This window comes from Acomys minous (assembly GCF_964271855.1).
Source record: "Acomys minous genome assembly, chromosome: 13".
Lineage (NCBI taxonomy): Eukaryota > Metazoa > Chordata > Mammalia > Rodentia > Muridae > Acomys > Acomys minous.
Genome location: NC_140495.1, coordinates 484,866 through 504,480, shown reverse-complemented (window position 1 = coordinate 504,480; position 19,615 = coordinate 484,866). Strand labels below are relative to the sequence as shown.

Below are 19,615 nucleotides of genomic sequence, written 5' to 3'. Positions count from 1 at the left end.
CACAGCTGGCGCAGAGGCAGGGATTGCTATTTCCCAATCAGTAACCGTTGTCAAGGGAAGATTCCAATGCTTTGGCTAATCAGAATCATTTGAATTCTATGATACAGTATGACATTTTAAATTTGAATCCGCAAACTGCATTGTTGCAGGAGCAGTTTGACATGCTGTGGGGCACGCACATGGCTACTTGCTCCCCTGTGTACCCTCATACTCCTGTCACCCCTGTTCCAGCCACTCACGCTTCCTGTCACCTTCGCACACTCGATCAGTATTTGGCCAGACCTTGGAATGCATTTACAAATTATACAGGGCAATTGGCTACCCAAATTATTAAAATTAACGGGACCCAGATCTCCCCTATTACGGGAGGCACATTTTTGCAAGGATTGCAGACTTTTGGCACCCTGATGAAGGAGTGGGATGGAACTTTGGCCATTGGTACCATGGCTTGTGGCATAGGAGGTTTCTCCCTTATGCTTCTATGTCGGCTCCACACACACAACTGCTCAACAATTCAGGTTAAAGCAAGCAGTTTTGTCCCTAGCTATGGACAATCCTACTTCCCAAATCTGGATAAATAAGTCTTCAATGACGGGTAAGATCCAGGGGATGTATGATCAACCTAGGACAGGAAGTTCATGATATACATGGGCTCTCCCATGACGGGTAAGACATACATTGACATCATGGATGACCTACAGCAGGAGCTCATCTTATATACAGAAGGGGAACCTGTGGGGAGCGCAGCTGTGCTGGTACTGACCATTACTTGTTTTTATCTGCAATCGAAACTTTACTTGCTTTTGTCTGCAGTTGAAACATTACTTGTTTTTCTCTGGTAGTACATACTAATCAGAAAGGCTAATGTGAAAAAAAAAACAGTAACAACAAAAGCAAACCCTTCTAGTAGACAGTATCAAGTATTGATAAGGTTGTAGAGCAATCATAACTTTTATGCAGTGCTGGTTCATGTATAAACTGGTAGATCTACTAGAAAACTGTAAAACTAAATACATGCCTTTTCTATGACCATGCAAGTCTACTCAAGGTAAACAAATTATACAAATCCAAGATCTGCTCAATAGTATTTCTATCAAGTCTCATCTTGGTAGCCTGCTTATTCTTTCTTTGAGTGCCACCAGGCCTCCCCACCAAGAAGAGGTGGTCAAAAATGGAGCATCAGAGTTCACGTCAAAGTCAGTCCCTGCTCTATGACCACATAGTGGGAGAGGAGGTCAGCTCAGTCATAGACCCAGGGGAGGGGAATAGGGTGAAAGCGGGAAGGAGCGAGGAATGGGAGAATATAAGTGATGTGATAACAATTGAGTTGTAATCTGAATAAATTAATAAAATTAAAATGTTAAAAATAGTATTTCTAGTAACTTTATGAAGTCTTAAACTATAGATCTCAAATTCCTATTGCTATGGCTTGAGTATGGTTCAGATGTGCCCCCCCCATAATTCTATTTGATGAAACATCATCTTCATTGTGAAGTATTAATAAGGTGGTAACAATGTGGGGACAGTATTTAGAAGTGAGGTCATTGGTGGTCATTAAGAATAGTTAGAAAAATTAAGAATATGTGATCATTGAATAATGGCTTAGTAAGAGGAAGAGAGTCCAGAAGAGACACAGATGCAAAAGCAATCTAAACTATGAAACCAAAACAAGAGCCATGTTGTTATGCACAGTTATTAAGTCTCCAGACCTTATAAAAATAAGCTTCTGTTTCCTAATAATGTATCCTGCAAACTGTGTTTTTCAACCTATGCTGAACTTGTAACCTCATGATGTATACCCACTCCTTTGCCTTGCTAAACTCCTGAACACCCATGACAACTTTCCTTCCACATGACGTGTTCCTACACTTATCAGCCCCACAGACAGCCTTGAGCCCTGCGTCCCCACCACACACACACACACACTCTTCTGTCCAGGTGGTAACAGCCAAATGTCTCAACAGCTGTTTTCTATTAACTCTAGCCTTTGTGCCTTAGAAGGAACCTCAAAAGACAGTGAGGGGCTTCCCCTTGGTGGGGAGGCCTGGTGGCACTCAGAGGATGGGTGAGCCGGCTACCAGGATGAAACCTGATAGGCTGTGACCATATGGTGTGGGAGGAGGTCCACGTCTGTCACAGACGTAGGAGAGGGGAATAGGATGAAAGAGGGAGGGGGGAACAGGAAGATACACAAATGAGGGGATGACAATTGAGATGTAATCTGAATAAATTACTTAAATAAAGAAAGAAAGAAGTAGAAAAAAAGACAGTGAGGGGTGTCTCCTTGAAACCTGGATTTAGGGAGAGGCAGCCACCTTGCCAGTCTAAATAAAGCTTTGTTAATCAGACAGTTGTGGAAATGTTTCTTTTCTCAGGTCTAACACAACCTCTTGCTGTGTGGTGCCTTGGACCATCTTTGTACTCTCTGAGCAAGAGAGGACATTATTAATAAAATAGATAGATCATGCTATATTTGTGTGATGGAATATTGTGCAGGAAAATAAAATATTACCATTCCATGAATTTTATGAGCTCCTTTATGTTAGTCAAAGCTGATCTATGGTGATAGGAATAAGGTAACAGTGGCGCCTCTGTGTACTGATGAAGACGGAGCACTGAGGGGCGTGTTCTGAGGTTCCGGCAACGTCCTGGCTGGCGGTTGTGTGGATATATAAACATGTGCAAAACCTTAAGATTAGTAAAGTGCATCTTAGGAATGCTACACTTCAATGTCAAAATCTTAGGGCTGGGAAGATGGTTCACCTGACAAAGTGCTTGTCAGACAAGCATCACTGCCTGAGTTCAGATCTTCATCACCCACATAAAAATTGGGGGTGGGGGGGGCATAGCAACACGTGTCTGTAGTTCCAGTATTGAGAAGATTGAGACAGTAAGGTCCCTGGCCAGCTAGCCTAGACGAAGTGGTGAGCTCCAGGTTCATTTACAGATGCTGTTTCAAAAAACAAAACAAACAGGTGGAAAGTTGCCAAGGAAGACACCTGATATTTACTTCTGACTGCCAAGTGCCCTCCACCTGTGGTACAAATATACACACATTTTAAAAAATCTATTTCTCAGAAATGAAATTTCTGGACTGCATTGTTTCATTCTGTTGCTGTGATAAAATCATGACTCAGAGCAATTTAGGGAGGGAAAAGGCTGTTTCTGCTTATGCTTCCAGGTCACAATCGATCATTGAAGGAAGTCAGAGCAGGAACTAAGGCAAGTATTTGAAGCGGAAATGATGGAGAAACCCTGCTTACTGGCTCACGCTCAGCCTGCTTTCTTACACAACCTGGGACCACTTGCTCAGCAAAGGCATAACCCACAGTGTGCGCCCCTCAGCCCCCGTCACCCACCAGCCACCCTGACGCGCCTGGGTTTGGTGTCCTTCTCTTACTTCTCCTTTATACGTCCCCTTTTCTTCTCTACCCTCTTCTTTTCCTCTCTCTCTCTCTCTCTCTCTCTCTCTCTCTCTGTCTTTCTCTATCCCTTCCCCTTTTTCCTTTCTCTCTCAGTAGTCTAGAGGTTTATTATTTTTATTAATTAAAAAAAAACCACCTTTTTGTTTCACTTATTTTCTGTGTTCATTTTCTTTTCGGTTCATCGTGTGTGGTTTTTTTTCCTTTTCTTTCTTTCTATTTTATCTTCTTTTTCTCACTGTTGTTCACCACTATTTTATCGTAAGACCTTACTGCTGAAGGTACCACACACATTGGTCGCAGGGATGGAGGAGAAATTAAACTGGTACTGATGGGGAAACTTCCTCCCTGCTGGAAAGCTTTCATACTACTGGAAGGCACTATGAACGCTGCAGAGTGATGGGGGAAAAGCCAGCAACAGTCTTACCCAGCGGGGAACGTTGTGAAGTGTGATAGACAGGACCAGCGTGGGCATCTATTGGTCCAAGAGTGGCATGCACATCATGGGAATACACTGATGACTCCACGGGCTCCTGTCAGCTCTGGCTACCTGCACAAGGTAAGCCAGGCAGCACCACATCATGGATCAAGAAGAGGCTCTAGAGTCTCCACCCCTGGCTGAACAGCTGTGGACAGGCGGTGGCATTTGTAGGAGGGATGTTCAGTTTTCTTTGACGTGTGGCCTCTGGTAGGTTGATCATATATCACCATTAGGCCTCATACCCAGCAGTATATGGGTGACGCAAATTATGTCAATGGATAATTTTTAAAAAGAATAAGTTTGCTTTTATTTTCACTTTTTCACTCTTTCTGCTGATTTTGTATTGATTTTGTTTGCTTTTCTTAGTCTTTTGACTAAGCTGTTCTTTTTTCAACATAAGAATTTAATACTCCTGCATACTTCCTTATGTTTTAGATACATCTAACATATCTTGAAAACTGTTAACTTTATTTTAATTGAATTCTACATATTTAAAATTATTTTACTTTATGTATATGAGTGTTTTGCCTACACATATGACTGCGCACCATGTGCATGCATGTCCAGTACTGATGGTGCTCAGAAAAGAGTGTCAGAGGCCCCAGACCTGGAGTTAACAGGCATCTGGGAGCTGCCCCCATGTGGATGCTGGGAATTGAACCCAGGTTCTATGGAAGACCAGTGAGTGCTTTTAACCACTGAGCCATCTCTCCAGCTTCATAGTTTTATGTATTTTTATTTCCTTTGAGATTTTCCTTTTTATTGGTGTTGGGTTTTTTGTTTGTTTTTGTTTTTGTTTTTTTCAAGACAAGGTTTCACTGTGTAGCCCCAGCTGTCCTAGAACTCACTCTGCAGACCAGTTTGGCTTCAAACTCAGAGATCCACCTGCCTCTGCCTCCTGAGTGCTGGGGTTAAAGGTTTGTACAAGTCTTCCCTTCTTAGCCAATATATTACTTGGAAAATGTCTTTGAAGTCTCCAGAAAAAAAATTAATTGAAATGGTTTTATTTTTCAGGCTAGAGAGATGGCTCAGAGGTTAAGAGCACTGGCTGCTCTTGTAGAGTGTGTGGGTTTGGTCCTCAGCAGCCACATGGTGGGTCACAGCCCTCTGGAGCTCCATTTCCAGGGCAGCTTGATGCCTCTTCTGTCCTCCTCTGGTTCCCACACATGGGACATGCAGACAGAAACACTTACACACTGAAAATAATAAATAAATCTTAAAAAGTAAAGAAAATAGTTTTTTTCATGCAATACATTTTGATTATGGTTTTTCCTTCACCAACTCCTTTGAGATCCGCCCCATTTTCCTCCTATCCAGATTCATTCCTTTTCAGTCTTTAATTAGAAAACAAACAAAAAGAACAACTAAGCAAACAGAAGAAAAAGAACCAAACAAGGAATTCCCGAAATTTGTGGACAAATGGATTGAGCTAGAAATGATCATAATGAGTGAGTTAACCCAGAAGCAGAAAGACTCAAATGGTATACACTCACTTATATCTGCATATTAGCCCAAGGGGCAGGTCCTACGAAAGCCTTCACTTACCAGGAAACTGAGACAGAGGGGAGGACATTCTAGTGGGACTCTAGATGAGAGAATCATGGGAGAATGGCAAAGTAGAAGGATCCAGAGGGTACTAGAAGCCTACAAGTAGAACATTATGATAGGCAGATTTGGGCACAGGGGTCCCGCTCAAACTAAGGCACCAGCCAAGGACAATACAGGCGGTAAACCTTAAACCCCTACCCAGATCTAGCTAATGGACAGAACACTCTCCACAGTAGAGTGGAGAGTGGGATACTACTTTCTCACATACTCTGGTGCCTCACCTTTGACCATGACCCCTGGAGGGGGAGCCCTGGTGGCACTCAGAGGAAGGACAGCAGGTTACCAAGAAGAGACTTGATACCCTATGAACATATACAGGGGGAGGTAATCCCCCTCAAGAACAGTCATAGGGGAGGGGAATAAGGGGAAAATGGGAGGGAGGGAAGAATGGGAGGATACAAGGGATGGGCTAACCATTGAGATGTAACAAGAATAAATTAATAAAGTAAAAAAAAAAAAAAAGAACCAAAGACAAAGCACAACACACACCTATAAAGAAGAGACAAACTTATTCACAGAGCATTTACTATCTTTCTGTTATTAAATTTTACTTGACTACATTTGTCTTGAGAATACATTCTGCATTATTTAATTTTAACTTAGGTATGCTTTATTTTACGACTGTGAAGCCATAGATGGCGACTTATATACGCAGACTGTTTCTTTCTTAACATCTCCAGAGAAGAATTCTCATGACTAAACTCTGAATCTTAGGGAAGTGACATGCACAGAACTTCCTTAAAAAAAAAAAAACTCTTGCTAACATTGTTGTCATTGATAGCCAAATGTTTTCTTAATTGCTGCTCAGTTTCTGAGTCTCTTTTTTCTTAAAGCCCCACAGCCTTTCATGTGTCATTGGCATCGGTCTTGTCCTTCTCTATGGCTCTTACATCGCATTCACACCCCAATCCTACTTTCTCTATTCCTTCTCTTTCATGTAGATTTTCCCCCTATGTTTTTTTTTGTTGTTGTTTTTTGTTTTTTTGAGACAAGGTCTCTCTGTGTAGCCTTGGCTGTCCTGGACTCACTTTGTAGACCAGGCTGGCCTCGAACTCACAGCAACCCACCTGCCTCTGCCTCCCGAGTGCTGGGATTAAAGGTGTGCACTACCATGCCTGGCTCCCCACTGATTTTCAAATTTGCATTTTCATCTGCCATTTTAAAAGATTTTATCTGTGCCATATGAGATAAGCCACCTCTGTATCTGTGGTACAAATGTCTGTGCGGCCCTCTGCTCTGTTGTGGGAAAGATTCTTTCTGGCCTCTCTCAAGTTCTTGAACATGACATAATCTTGATAATCTGCTGTTGATGTTTTGCATCTCTCACAAAGGAGGAACTATGGCAACTGATTTGGTTGATGTTATCATCACAGAATAAGGATGAGTAAAGACCAAGGCATGAATCTATTCTTGCCTGGTTGAAAGCTATATATACATGGCAGGGCATGTGCATAATCAACACTGCATCAACCCTAATCTATAGGTAGGGAAGCCACAGAGCTTGAAGGATAAGTGTGATATTGTATGGTTTTTTTAAAATGGCACACAACAGTTCAACAGACAGTATTTCTTCTTTTATGTTTGTTTTTATTGTTCCTGCTTTATGATAGGGCCCAAGTATGTAGCTCAAGCTGGAATATAACTCACAACCCTGTCTTTGCTTGCTAGGTGCTAGGATTATGGGTGTGTGCCATCACGCCTGCTCCAAGGGTGGTTATTCTTACCCGTGCTTGGCTGTTTTAAAGTTATGATGTTGCATTATAAATTATGGTGATGTTGGTATCTTTTTCTTTCTCTTTCTAGATTTTCCTTTGCTGGTTGTATCACTATATGCCAAATGAGAGCATGTGCACATGGTGCCTGGGCACATAGGTGGCTTCATTTATAGCTCATCTAAGCTTGTATGTGCCTGTTTCACTGAATGAGCCAATGAAACAAACAAAAATGAACCAGCAATTTCTAGAGTGGCTCCTAAAAACCCTTCCATAAACATTGTTTTCTTTTAAACATAGTTTATTAGTTCTGTAATATTTTTAGACATCATTAATGTTCTTTTATATTCTCCCTTTCTCTTAGGGTAGCTATATAAAATGTCATCTTGCACACTGACTTTTGTGGTGCCATAACTGCAGCATGAAAGGTGCTTTGATCTCTGAATTAATGCTTAGAGGGGACTGCCAACCAATTAGAAACCCTACTTAGTGCTGCATGAGCAACCGATACTCTTATACATTTAAGTCATTTTACATTTTGGAATTTAATTTGCTATGGTGCTTATAATTTTCTTCACTAATACAGAAGTTAGACCCTTGGAGAGGGAGGCTACCTGAAACAAGTAGGATTCAGTGTATGTTAAGGAAGCCGATCTTCAGGACTAGGAGTGTTGGTTAGCTAGAGTCTGAGGTGGAAAAGAAGATGAGATATGAAGAAACATAATGGAAATATTCTTTGTTTACAGTAGGAATCATTAGAGTTGTAAACAACTGTGCGCTGGATAGTTTTTATGTCAACTTGTTACAAGCTAGAGTCATTTGGGGAAAGGAAACCTAAGTTGAGGAAATGCCTCATCAGATTGGCCTGTGGAATATTTTCTTGACTGATCGTTAGTGGGGGCAGGCCTATCCCACAGTGGGCAGTGCCACCACCGGCTGGGTGGTCCTGGATGTTATAAGAAAGCAAGTTTAGCTGGGAACGGGAGGCGGAGGCAGGTGGATCTCTGTGAGTTCAAGGCTAACAGGACAGCCAGTGCTACACAGAGAGATTTCTTCTCAAAAACCAAAACAAGACAAGAACCAGGCTGAACAAGTGGTGGGGAGTAGGCTCGTGGTATGCAGGGCTCCTCCATGGTCTTTGCTTTGGTTCCTGCTTCAGTTTTTGTTCTTATTTCCCTGGATGATAAATAAACCCTATTTTTTCCCATGTTGCTTTTGGTCATGGCTTGCTTGCTTGCTTGTTTGCTTTTTTTTTTTTTTTTTTTTTTTTTTTTTTGGTTTTTCGAGACAGGGTTTCTCTGTGTAGCCTTGGCTGTCCTGGACTCACTTTGTAGACCAGGCTGGCCTCAAACTCACAGTGATCCACCTGCCTCTGCCTCCCGAGTGCTGGGACTAAAGACGTGCGCCACCACGCCCGGCTGGTCATGGCTTTCATTAGCACAATAGAAACACAAACTAAGAGAAGCTGTCAAGATTTTTTTTTAAACTACAGAAATTAAAGATTTAGTGTACATTAATTATATTTTAATAACTTTTTAAAAAAAGTAACACCATAAGCTCCATGTTTTAGTTAGGGCCCCAAAGCATCCAGAATTTAAGAGAAGAGCTAGCGAACACAGCAGGGAAGAGTCAATGGCCACACAGTCTCCTTGGAAAGAGAACTCATTCTTTGTCATAATGAAGTCATCACACGTGTACAATTAAAGCAGAGATGTTCTGACTTAAAAATAATTGCCTGGGACTTGGTCTTGAAACATTGGGAGTTTGGGAGCCCACAACATCACTCTGCCATGCACACTCATCCTCCACCTGGCACATGCTCAGAGTTACATGGAGGCACTAGACATGGCAGTTAGAGGCTGAGGACTGGAGTCTAAAAGATAAAATGTCCTAAGTTGAGGTTCGTTCTTAGTATGTAACTGTTGGCTTATTACTTCACAGTTTGCCTCAGTTCCTCTTCTGATAAGCTGTTTTTTAAAAAGGCAAACAAGCGCACTTACCTCACAGGGTCACTGGGAAGCTTGACTAAGAAGGGGCAGCTAATGCTCTCAGCAGCATCTCTGGCAGGATGGCAGCACAGTCCCTGAGCTCAGCCCATCTTCGTCTTCAAGTCCTCAACCATTCTGGTCCCTCTGAAGTTCCTTAGCTTGAATCCATTAACACCCCTGGGAATCGAGACTGATACCTTTTCCCATCAACTTTCACAGTAGCTCGTGTGTGTGTGTGTGTGTGTGTGTGTGTGTGTGTTTCAGAGTAGTCACTTTACCACATTTTAAAATTCATTTACTATTTGCAGTCTTCAAAGCCGAAGCTCTGATTTTCTTTTTGAAGTACCCAGACTAGTCTTGGGAGTAGATTCGAAACATCACTCCAAATAAAATGAACTCTCAGAACTCCCCACTCTGAGTGATCTTCCTGTTGTGAATCTATTAATAGATTAATCCATTGGTTCTGTCAGTGCCCTGGCCCCATGATCTAATCACTTCCTCATCTTCTCATAAAGCCCTGATCTATGCACCGTATTGTAGATCCAACTTTTAATACGTGACTTATTTGGTGAAAACTTTCTGTCTAAGCAATACTATGGAGTATTCCTCTGTGCCTAGTTCCTGGTGGTCAGGCACGGGGCTGTCATCAAATCATAAGCAAACTCAGGGCTTCTCCATGAAATAGCACAACGTCCACATTCTCAGTCTTTTTTGCAGAGTGGCTACTGTGGGAAAGTGGCTTTGGGGTGGGTTTTGTTTTGTTTTGTTTTGTTTGTTTGTTTATGTTTTTTGTTTTTGTAAGATTTGCTGGTGCTGATGTTTGGGCTTCATAGGTGGGTGTGATTTGCACAAAGGGAACACAGAAATATATTCAGTCACTCTTGGGGAACCATAGAAGCATCTGCATAAAATTTCCCTTGATATTCTTTGGAAAATGCTAGGAAGCAGACGCACTGGCTAGAGCCTACCATTTCTGTCTCAAGCAGCCACCAGCCTCTTCACCTGGGTGGCAGAAAGACAACATAAGCTGAGGAAGTGCTGCGCCCTTCCTGCTCTGTTCCTCCCCCTATTCCTCTGGTAGCTGCTTTCTTCCACATGCTCAAGGGCATGGCTTGAACTGGGTTTTCCTGCAAGAAAGTTTTGCCTTGTTCATAGTTCTGCAGGGTGTTTGGAGATCCGGTCTTGATGTAGCCTGGGTTAGCCCGGAGCCATCTCGAATGCTGGGATTACAGGTACATTCCTTGTCCACAGTAAAGGGCCTGTGATTGTTTTCTCCTTACATTCTCCTACAAACCTAGTCTGTCTTTCATAGAGAATTTGGGATATTTTCCCCTTCAGAGATGTTTCTGCTTTACTGTAAAATGACACAGAGAATTGCAAGCTTGGCGAGTGTGCAGATTTGGTTCAGGCTCTCTCATTTGCGCCAGACTTCCCTGTGAGCTAAAAGCCCTAAGCATGCAACTCTAAAATAAGTGCCCCAAATATTTTTCCCAAGATTAGGAAGAGCTTAGAGAGTACAGACCACTCTCTGTCTCAGAAAGGGGACTGGATTCTGCTTCTGTTTGGGTTTGATGCCATCTTTAGCTGAAGGGTGGCAGACACCTGGCTATAATAAAACAGTGCAGAAAAAGGAGCCAACCATCCTCTCTGTGTGGCTCTTGTGAAGTCTCTTAACCTCTTTTTCCTCATCTACAGGACGGAGCCAGTAGGATCATTGCCTCTAACTCAAGAACCCTAGGGAGATCCCTAACAAAGTGAAGGAATAGGCTCAGATCACACTGTACAGGCTATGTGAACCAGGCTCAGATCACACTGTACAGGCTATGTGAACCAGGCTCAGATCACGCTGTACAGGCTATGTGAACTAGGCTCAGATCACTCAGTACAGACTATGTGAACCAGGCTCAGATCACACTGTACAGGCTATGTGAACCAGGCTCAGATCACTCTGTACAGGCTATGTGAACCAGGCTCAGATCATGCTGTACAGGCTATGTGAACTAAGCTCAGATCACACTGTACAGGCTATGTGAACCAGGCTCAGATCACACTGTACAGGCTATGTGAACCAGGCTCAGATCACACTGTACAGGCTATGTGAACCAGGCTCAGATCACTCTGTACAGGCTATGTGAACCAGGCTCAGATCACTCTGTACAGGCTATGTGAACCAGGCTCAGATCACACTGTACAGGCTATGTGAACCAGGCAGTTGGTGTTCAAACCAGCACCTCTCACGGGCTTCTAGGGAGCTTGGTCTTGAAAGATGTTAGAAATTGTTTGAAATGAATATACCCACCCCCAAGTTTTAAACGGGTTTGTCTCTGCAAGACTTCTCATTAATGCATCTTATATCTCTACAAGGTTAACCACCCCCCTCCATAGTATATAGGAGAATCCCCTCTAAATTTCATGAGTCCATGACATGCGCTTTTTAAAAGGCCATCTTAGGCAACATCGTGGGTATTGAGTGGAGGACACACTTATTTGTCAGCTATGACAGTGATGCTTGGATCCTAAAAAAGTAAACATGGGGATGGATCCTTGGTTTAGTCATTGGAGAAGCTGCGTTCTCAAGGATTCAAAGGCTTCTTGTCGTCTGTGAGGTTGGTACAAGGTCTCCCAGTGCTATGACTCAGAATTAAATTCTGGCTCCTGCATTGACACATTCCGTCAAGAGTCTTTCAGCTGATGGTCAACCATTGGCTTTGCTGTGTTTAACAACTGACATTATCTGAGTTTTTCTTGTTTACATGTGGAGTGAGTCCACTCCTGGGTCACTGCTGATGCTATTCTTCCTTTCTTTTTATTTTTAAAATTAACCTATGTTTGTGTGTGTGGTGTGTATACATGCCTATGATTATAGTTTGATTAATAAGGCTCATTTTTCTCATTCTCTTTCCCATTTCTTAACTTGCTAAACATCTAGGCAATGACAAAGACAAAAGCAGAGAGAAGCATTACTGTCTTCATATGATGCCAAGTTCCAAAAGCCCAGATGGTGGAAGAATTAAGGGCCAGGCTGGCCATACATTACTCTAGTGGATGTAAACATTTTGTTTTGATCCAAAGTGTGGGGTGTGAAACAAACTTGTGAGATAGTGTGTGATGTTTGTCTGTTAGAAAGGGAACTGCCTCATGTGGGGGCATGGTCTTTGCCAGTTGATAAACATCCTGGTATGGACTCTGAGAGGAGATAAATATGAGCCCCCCAAGCAGAGGCTTTTTTTGGCTTTTGCATCACTCCACGTCACTTGGCTGTTCATTGCTTCACTTCGAGACACTCCTAGAGAGAAACACTCCAGAGAACACTTGAAAGTTCCAGCTTATGGCTACTGCAGTTGTGGTTGTTTTGCTGAATTTTTGGTTTGCTGTTTAACAGGTCTTCTGGAATCTTGATGAAGAAGAGTGAATTGCCCCAGGGAACTGAGTCTTAACAAGTAATGAGACAGCAATTGAGTTGTAATCTGAATAAATAAATAAATTTTTTTAAAAAACCGTCTACCTCTCCTGCCCCTATTAACCTTCTTTCTCTCCTAGTAGGGCAGGTCAGTTTGAAGGGAGGTTAACCCTAAAGAACCCCAAATAAAGTTGGCTTTTAAAAGACCAAAAACTACACTATACAACCCCTAATCCTAATTAGCACCATGGGGTACTTCCTACCAGGCAAACACTAGGGGAGCATTCTCTTGAGTTAGCTCACCCAGTACTCTCATCCATGAAGATGATGGACCACCATCACACCACCATGCTGTGGTGATCTCTATTGTCAGTAAAAAAGCAGAAACTTACTTATGCATTGCTGGTCATTCAATGCAATTGGGCTCTCACACTTGCTGGCTTTTGTCACCATGCTTGTTAGCATAGTACTTGGGTAGCTGAAGCAAGAGGATCTGTAGTTCCAGGGTAGCCTAGTCTGTGTTGTGAGACCCAGTTATAAAGAAATCATAGGGGAAAAAAAAGTCAAAGAAGGATGGAAGGAAGGGAAGGAAGGACAGAGGGAGGGAAAGAGGAGGAACAAGAGGAGAGCCAGGAGAGCTTTGAGTAAGAACGGCCCCCATAGGTTCATATATTTAAGTGCTTAGTCGTCAAGGAGTGGCACCGCTTGAGAATGATTAGCAAGCTTCAAACCAACTGCGTCTTTTATAAGCTGCCTTGGTCATGGTGTCTCCTCACTATAATAGAGCAATAACTACGACACATGCATTAATTATGCATATGTCACATTTTGACATTTTCATTCATGTAATGTATTTTATTGTTTTAATCCTATTTATTTATTTATTTATTTATTTATTTATTTATTTACAGTCTGTGTGTGCAGACATGTGGAGGCTGGAAGATGACCTTGGGTGTTATTGCCAGTAACACTGTCCACTTCCTTTGAGACCAGATCCCTAACTGGCCTGGAGCTTACCAAGTGGGCTAGGCTGGATGACTCACTAAGCCCCCAGGATCCTCCTTTCTCTATTTCTCTAGCACTGGGATCATAAGTACGTGCTACCATGAAGAGCATTTTATGTGGGTTCAGGTGATTAAATACAGGTCCTTGTGTTTGTGAGGCAAGCACTTTACTTACTGAGCTATTTTCCCAGCCCCAAACACTACATATCAAAATCACTTTTTATGCTGGTGCAATAGTGGCATAGACGTTATGAGTAACTAACCACTCTGGTTGGGTTTCAGTCCCATTTCCTGAGATGAACCCACACCTGGCACTGCTCTAGTGGCTATTAACCTTAGACTGGGTAGGCCTAGGGGAAAACCAAATACTACTGTTCTGTTGAATGAGCACAGCAATAAAATGATCCCTAACGACATTCTTCTGTTCCCGTAGATCAATAGCGCATTCAGCAATCACCGGAGACCCTGGTTCTTATAGCAGATGAGACCTAATGCAGAGACCCGTGACTGGACAGGGTGCAGAGAGAGTGTGGAACACTCAGCCTTAAATGGAACTTCTTTATCAAACCCCCCTCCTCTGGGCTCAGGGAGCCAGAGAGAATGATAACACCAAAGAGACAGTATCTCTCATATACAGTAAGCCTGATGGAGACATGGCAGCACCCATGGGGTCCGCACATGTTCAAATCAGATGGGATTCTACCACTGAGAGGAGGAGTAGGACACAGGCTTCTACCCCTAACCAAGAACTTATCTGCAATCGACACCTGCTTGTAAAGGAAAATCATGTTCTCCAGTGGATTTTCACTGGGTATATTAACTACACATCAGGGTAGACCCAGAGGTCAGCAGTAGATGGCCAACGCAAATGGAATGCAATGGTATTTTTGTAGATGTTAAAAAATTTCATATTGCTTTGTTTGAACATTTTTGTTTTTACATTTTGTCTATGTATGTTTCCAATCTTGAGTGTTTATGAGTTTTGTTGTGTTTGTGTTTCTTGTTTTAATTTTTAAAATTCTGTTTTGTTTGCCTGTTTTTTTGCTTTTTAAAGAAAGGGGAAGGTGAGAAAGGTCTGGGAGAAGTGGGGTAGGGGAAGCGATAATCAGAATACATTGCATAATTAAGGGAAAACAAAACAAAACAAGAACCATTTAAAACCTCCAGTGGAGGGGGAAGACACCAAGCCGCCCATAAAACCTTCAACCCAAAATTTGTCTTACCTACAATAAGTGCAGGGATTAAGATGGAGCAGAGATTGAGGGAGTGGTAAATCATTGACTGGCCCAACTTGAGACCCATCATGGGGGAGAGCCAACCCCTGACATTGTTAATGATACTCTGCTATGCTTGCAGACAGCAGCTCAGCATAACTGTCCTCTGCTAGTCTCCGTCCAGCAGCTGATGTAAACAGAGGCAGAGACGCACAGCCAGACAATAGGCCGAGCTCAGGGAGTTTTGTGGAAGAGTGGGAGGAAGGATAGAGGGAGCCAGAGGGGTCAAGGACACCACAAGAAGACCTACAGAGTCAACTAACCTGGGCTCATGGGGCTCACAGAGACTGAACCATCAACCAAAGAGCTTGCATGGGCTGGACCTAGACCTCCTACACATATGTAGCAGATGTGCAGCATGGTTATCATATAGGTCCCCTAACAATGGAAGTAGAGGCTGTCTATAACTCTGTTGCCTGCCTGTGGATCCCTTCCCCTAGCTGGGCTGCCTTGTCTGGCCTCAGTGGGAGGAGATGTGCTTAGTCCTCTGTGACTTGAGGTGCCAGGGTGGATTGGTACCCCTTAGGGGTCTCCACTTCTCTGAGAAGAAGAGATGGGAATGGGGAGAGGTGTGTGAGGGGGGGGACTGGGAGGAGAGGAGGGAGGGGCCTGAGATCAGGCTGTAGAGCCCATTAAAGAATAAAAAATAAATAAATTTTTAAAAGAAGGAAAAAAGGCAAAGCAAACAAAAAGTGTATCCAAGGGTAGGAGTAAAGAACTGCCTTATTTTTAGAGGAGTTCCATCATTTTGCGTTCTTGCTAGCTTAGCATGAGCATTCCAGTGAGAGTGAAGGAATCCGAGTGCAAGGGCTGGGAATGTTCCATATTTGATTATAGCAGCATTGCAAGGGAGTATGTGGTTGTCACATTTATTGAATTGTACACTCAAATGTGTACAAATAAAAACTGTTTGGAACTAGGGATATTAAAACCAAACAAAACAACTTTGTTTCAAGTGCCAGGAAATGCTTCTTATTCCCCCTTTTGATTTCCTACAGGGTCTATAAATCTAAGTGAAGACAGTTTTGTTTTAAAATTTTTTAATTACTTAAAAAAAATCTTATGTAGTAGTCTCCTTACAGAAATCTTCCAATGTTGTTAAAATCTCTACAACTTCCTAGGAATTACTACAGTCTAAAGATGTCAGCTTCTTAGTTTCTTCTTTACAGAGGGGTCATTCGGCAGCTGGCATTTCTTATCAAGTTTCTGCTCTGTGCTCCACCTTAGCTCCAATTTTCACTGCATTGAGTGTCATATGCTGGTGAGTTGGGTGAGGCTGGGGTGAGCACGTGTCTCGTTTGACTGGTTCTAAGCCTGTGTGTATCATCTCACATGGTGAGAAAGCAGTCTAAATCTTGGCCTCACTATTTAGTCGTGTGTGATTGTGGTTCCCTTAGCTGCAGTTAGGAGACTACCAGACCTTGCTTCTCCTTGCGGTGCTTTGCACCAGTGTTATCCATGGAGACAGACAAGGGATAATAATAACACTAGTATAAGAAAAGTTGGTATGTTTGTCTTAAAATGTGTGTATAAATGCTCTGAAAGTTCCCAACACATATCTAAAGTAAGATGGCGACCATTTTGTTACTCCAAACCTTCAGTCATTCCTCAATGTCTGTAGAATCTACTCCACCTGCTTTAACTCTTTATAATCTAGTTAAGTTCCATGTTCAATTTTATCTCTATATGCTCCATTTCAAGCTCCTCTACTGCGGCCAGGACCATCTTGAAATGTCATCAGCCATTTGTTGATGCCTCACTGAATGCAGAGATAGAAGTTCTCTGGGACTGTGGGGGGTGAAGTAGCAGCAGTGATCCCACAGAACCCCATCTTTTATGGAACAGACCTTCCGGTAGTTCTGAATTATGGCGCTTCTGAGTCTGCATCTTCCTAATGGATGGATGGAGGATGGACAGACAGACAGGTAGGCATGTGGATACATTTGTTTGAGTCACTGGCTTTTGAGCCTCAGTATCAGGACTCATGGGTACCCCTAATGCCATGTGAATGCCTAACCTCAGACAAGGACAGTTCCCCTTAGCTCCCTGCTATGGAAAGTCTACCTAACCCCTCTGGAAACTTCCCCTCCCTCTGTCACATGAAGTTCTATGTATGTTAGAGACTCTTGCATTGTTATGAAAACTTTCCAGTTTCATTGGCCAGCAAGGACATGCTTTCTCAACTCCTCAGAACTTTCATTTGGTGTTTCACACATTCATTTAGAACATATTACATTATATCAGAATTTAAGCATATGACATGAGTCACTTATACACACAGATTGGCACTTGGTCCTAAGTCATTTATTTCTCATAAATAATGAGAAATATGAATCATGACTGCAAAATACACATGTATCACTTTAACAAAAAGAGTGAAGGCACAAAGAGGTTTCACAGTTCTAAGCTCATGCCACGATTGAATGATAAGGAAGAAAGATTGAGAGGTTAGGAAGATGGCTCAGCTGGCAAAGCGAGGACCTGCATTTGGGTCTTCAGCATCAACATGGAAAACCAGACATGGTGGCTCATACTTGTAATTTCAGCATGGGAAGGGAGAGGTGGGCAGATCCCTAGAGCTCACTGGACAGTCAGTCTAGACAAGCTTGTAAATGTCAGAGTCAGCCAATCCCTGTCAGAAAAAGATAAACTGAAGTTCCCAGAAAAAGCCACACCCATGTTAAAGACCCTGTCTGTAAGGCCAATTGGTTAGAACTTCATAATTGCAGAGAGTTAGAATGTTCTATGTGTGTGTATCCAAATCACTTTGGCCTATCTTTAGTCCCATTAATAGTAATTAATTCCCAATTTCTGTGTCTGACTTAAGATTTTTGTCACTATCAGGTGAAGCTTTTTGGACACCAACTACCACCAACCTATAATCTAAGAATGTCATCAAATAGCACCTGAGATCTATAGCAGAGATGTCCCCAGTTTGCTGTAACCATCCACATGATACTCTCACCAACATATTTCAAAAGTGCTTTGATCTATGACTTAATTTTGTTCTGTAACTATAAAAATGTCACTAAATCATGTTATTTATGATTACCTGAACCCATGATCCTGGGCCATAGTCACTCATATGTACCTCTAGAATAAATTATATGCATTTCCTTGAGATGAAAATTGTGTTTTGCATTGAAATGATCACAAAGGGAAAGACTATTTAGCCAGTGCAAATAGGCTATATCGAATATACAGTGTATATTTGATTAAAACAGTGTGTTATTAGTCAGAGTTCTCCAGAGGAGCAGACTCTTAGGGTTAAATCAACTTATGTTAGCATAGTAACAGTTATCTCACAGCTGACAGTGCTTTGAGCCTTTGTAGCTTCTCAGCCCATGAGGCTTTAAGCAGGTCCTGGAGCTGCTGGTCCTTAGTTGATGGTAGAGGCCTGGGAATGCTGATTCTGATATCAACAAAGGGATCTGCAGCAGTTAGAGTAGTTCAACAGTGTTTGTCTCAACTCTGGAGAGGGCATCAGCCTGTTAGTGCTCAGTCCACACGGCTCAATCTGGCCCCAAGAACATGGATGGTTCCTGGAAAGCCACTGACCCGTAGTCAATGACGGAAGCCGGGGAAAACTTGTCCTGACATCATCAACAACAGGGTAAATTACCTTAGCGGAAAAGGTAAGGGTAAGGCCAAGAGAGCCAAGAAAACTAACCTTCCCTCTGCCGCAGCCTTTTGAAATATCTGAGCTGCTACATGAAGGCTTCAGCTCACAGCTGGGGTTGCTTTTCCCACATCAATTAAGGAAGTCAGAAAACTTTTTCAACCGAGGCTCCCTACTTAGCAATTCTATTTTCTGGCAAGTGTATGTTAAAAGAAACTATCACCAATAGTTAAATGTCTGGTTAGCTATGATTTAATACTACCTGTATACTCTTGGTATTTTATTAGATGTTGGTCCCCAAGTTATGGTTTGGATAGGAAATGTCCCCCCATAGGCTCACTTGTTTGCCACTTGGTTTTTAGCTGGTGGTGTTGTTTCGAGAAGCTTGGAACCCTTTGGACTAGGTGGCACCAGCGGGTTGCTGGGGTGATTCTGGAAGTTCATGTCTCCTTCTGGCTCCAGCTCCAGCTCTGTCTCCTAATTGGAGATGTGAATTCTGCTATGCCTTCTCAATTATGAGATAGAAAAAAACCCCTTAATGTTTTAAGAATTTTCTGTCAGATATTTTATCACAGGAATAAGAAAATCTAAAACACCCATAATTCAATAGATCCCTTATAGTAAGAATTAAACTCGTCTCTTGTTTCTATTCTCTTTCTTCCTCTTTCTTCATTTTCTTTCCCCTCCCTTATGAATATCTAATAAGCACTTGGTGAATTCATTCATCTGTCAGTCAGTCAGTGTGTCAGAGACTACAGCATAGAGTTGGCACTATTCCCATTAACATTAGGTGAATGGATCTAGTGTGCCGCATCACAACAGGTCCCTGGGGATGTCAGCACATAGGGAAGAGATGTTCCTAGTCCTTGGGAGCCATGGCATAGTGGAATTGAACCTACATTTTACATTGGTTGAGCGCTGCACTTTACATAGAAACTGTACGTGTTTATCTTAATTGACTTTATGGCAGCTTTAGGAAATAAATATGTGTTGAAGTTATAAAGGAGAAAACTAGGGTTCAGCAAGGTTGACTCAGTGATAACTCTAAGGCCATGCAGCTGTGGAACCACAGCTAAAATGCAAATTCATGTCTTCGTGAGTTGCCAA

The 19,615-nt window shown here is 42.4% G+C and overlaps 1 long non-coding RNA gene across 1 annotated transcript in view; it reads right to left on the bottom strand.

Moving 5' to 3' along the window:
- Positions 1-341: 341 nt before the first annotated feature.
- Positions 342-19,615, bottom strand: part of LOC311580991 — a 310,197-nt gene continuing 290,923 nt past the window's right edge. Inside the window, exon 3 of the long non-coding RNA XR_014773624.1 lies at positions 342-404. This is a non-coding gene — a long non-coding RNA (uncharacterized lncRNA). The remainder of the gene's footprint in view (positions 405-19,615) is intronic.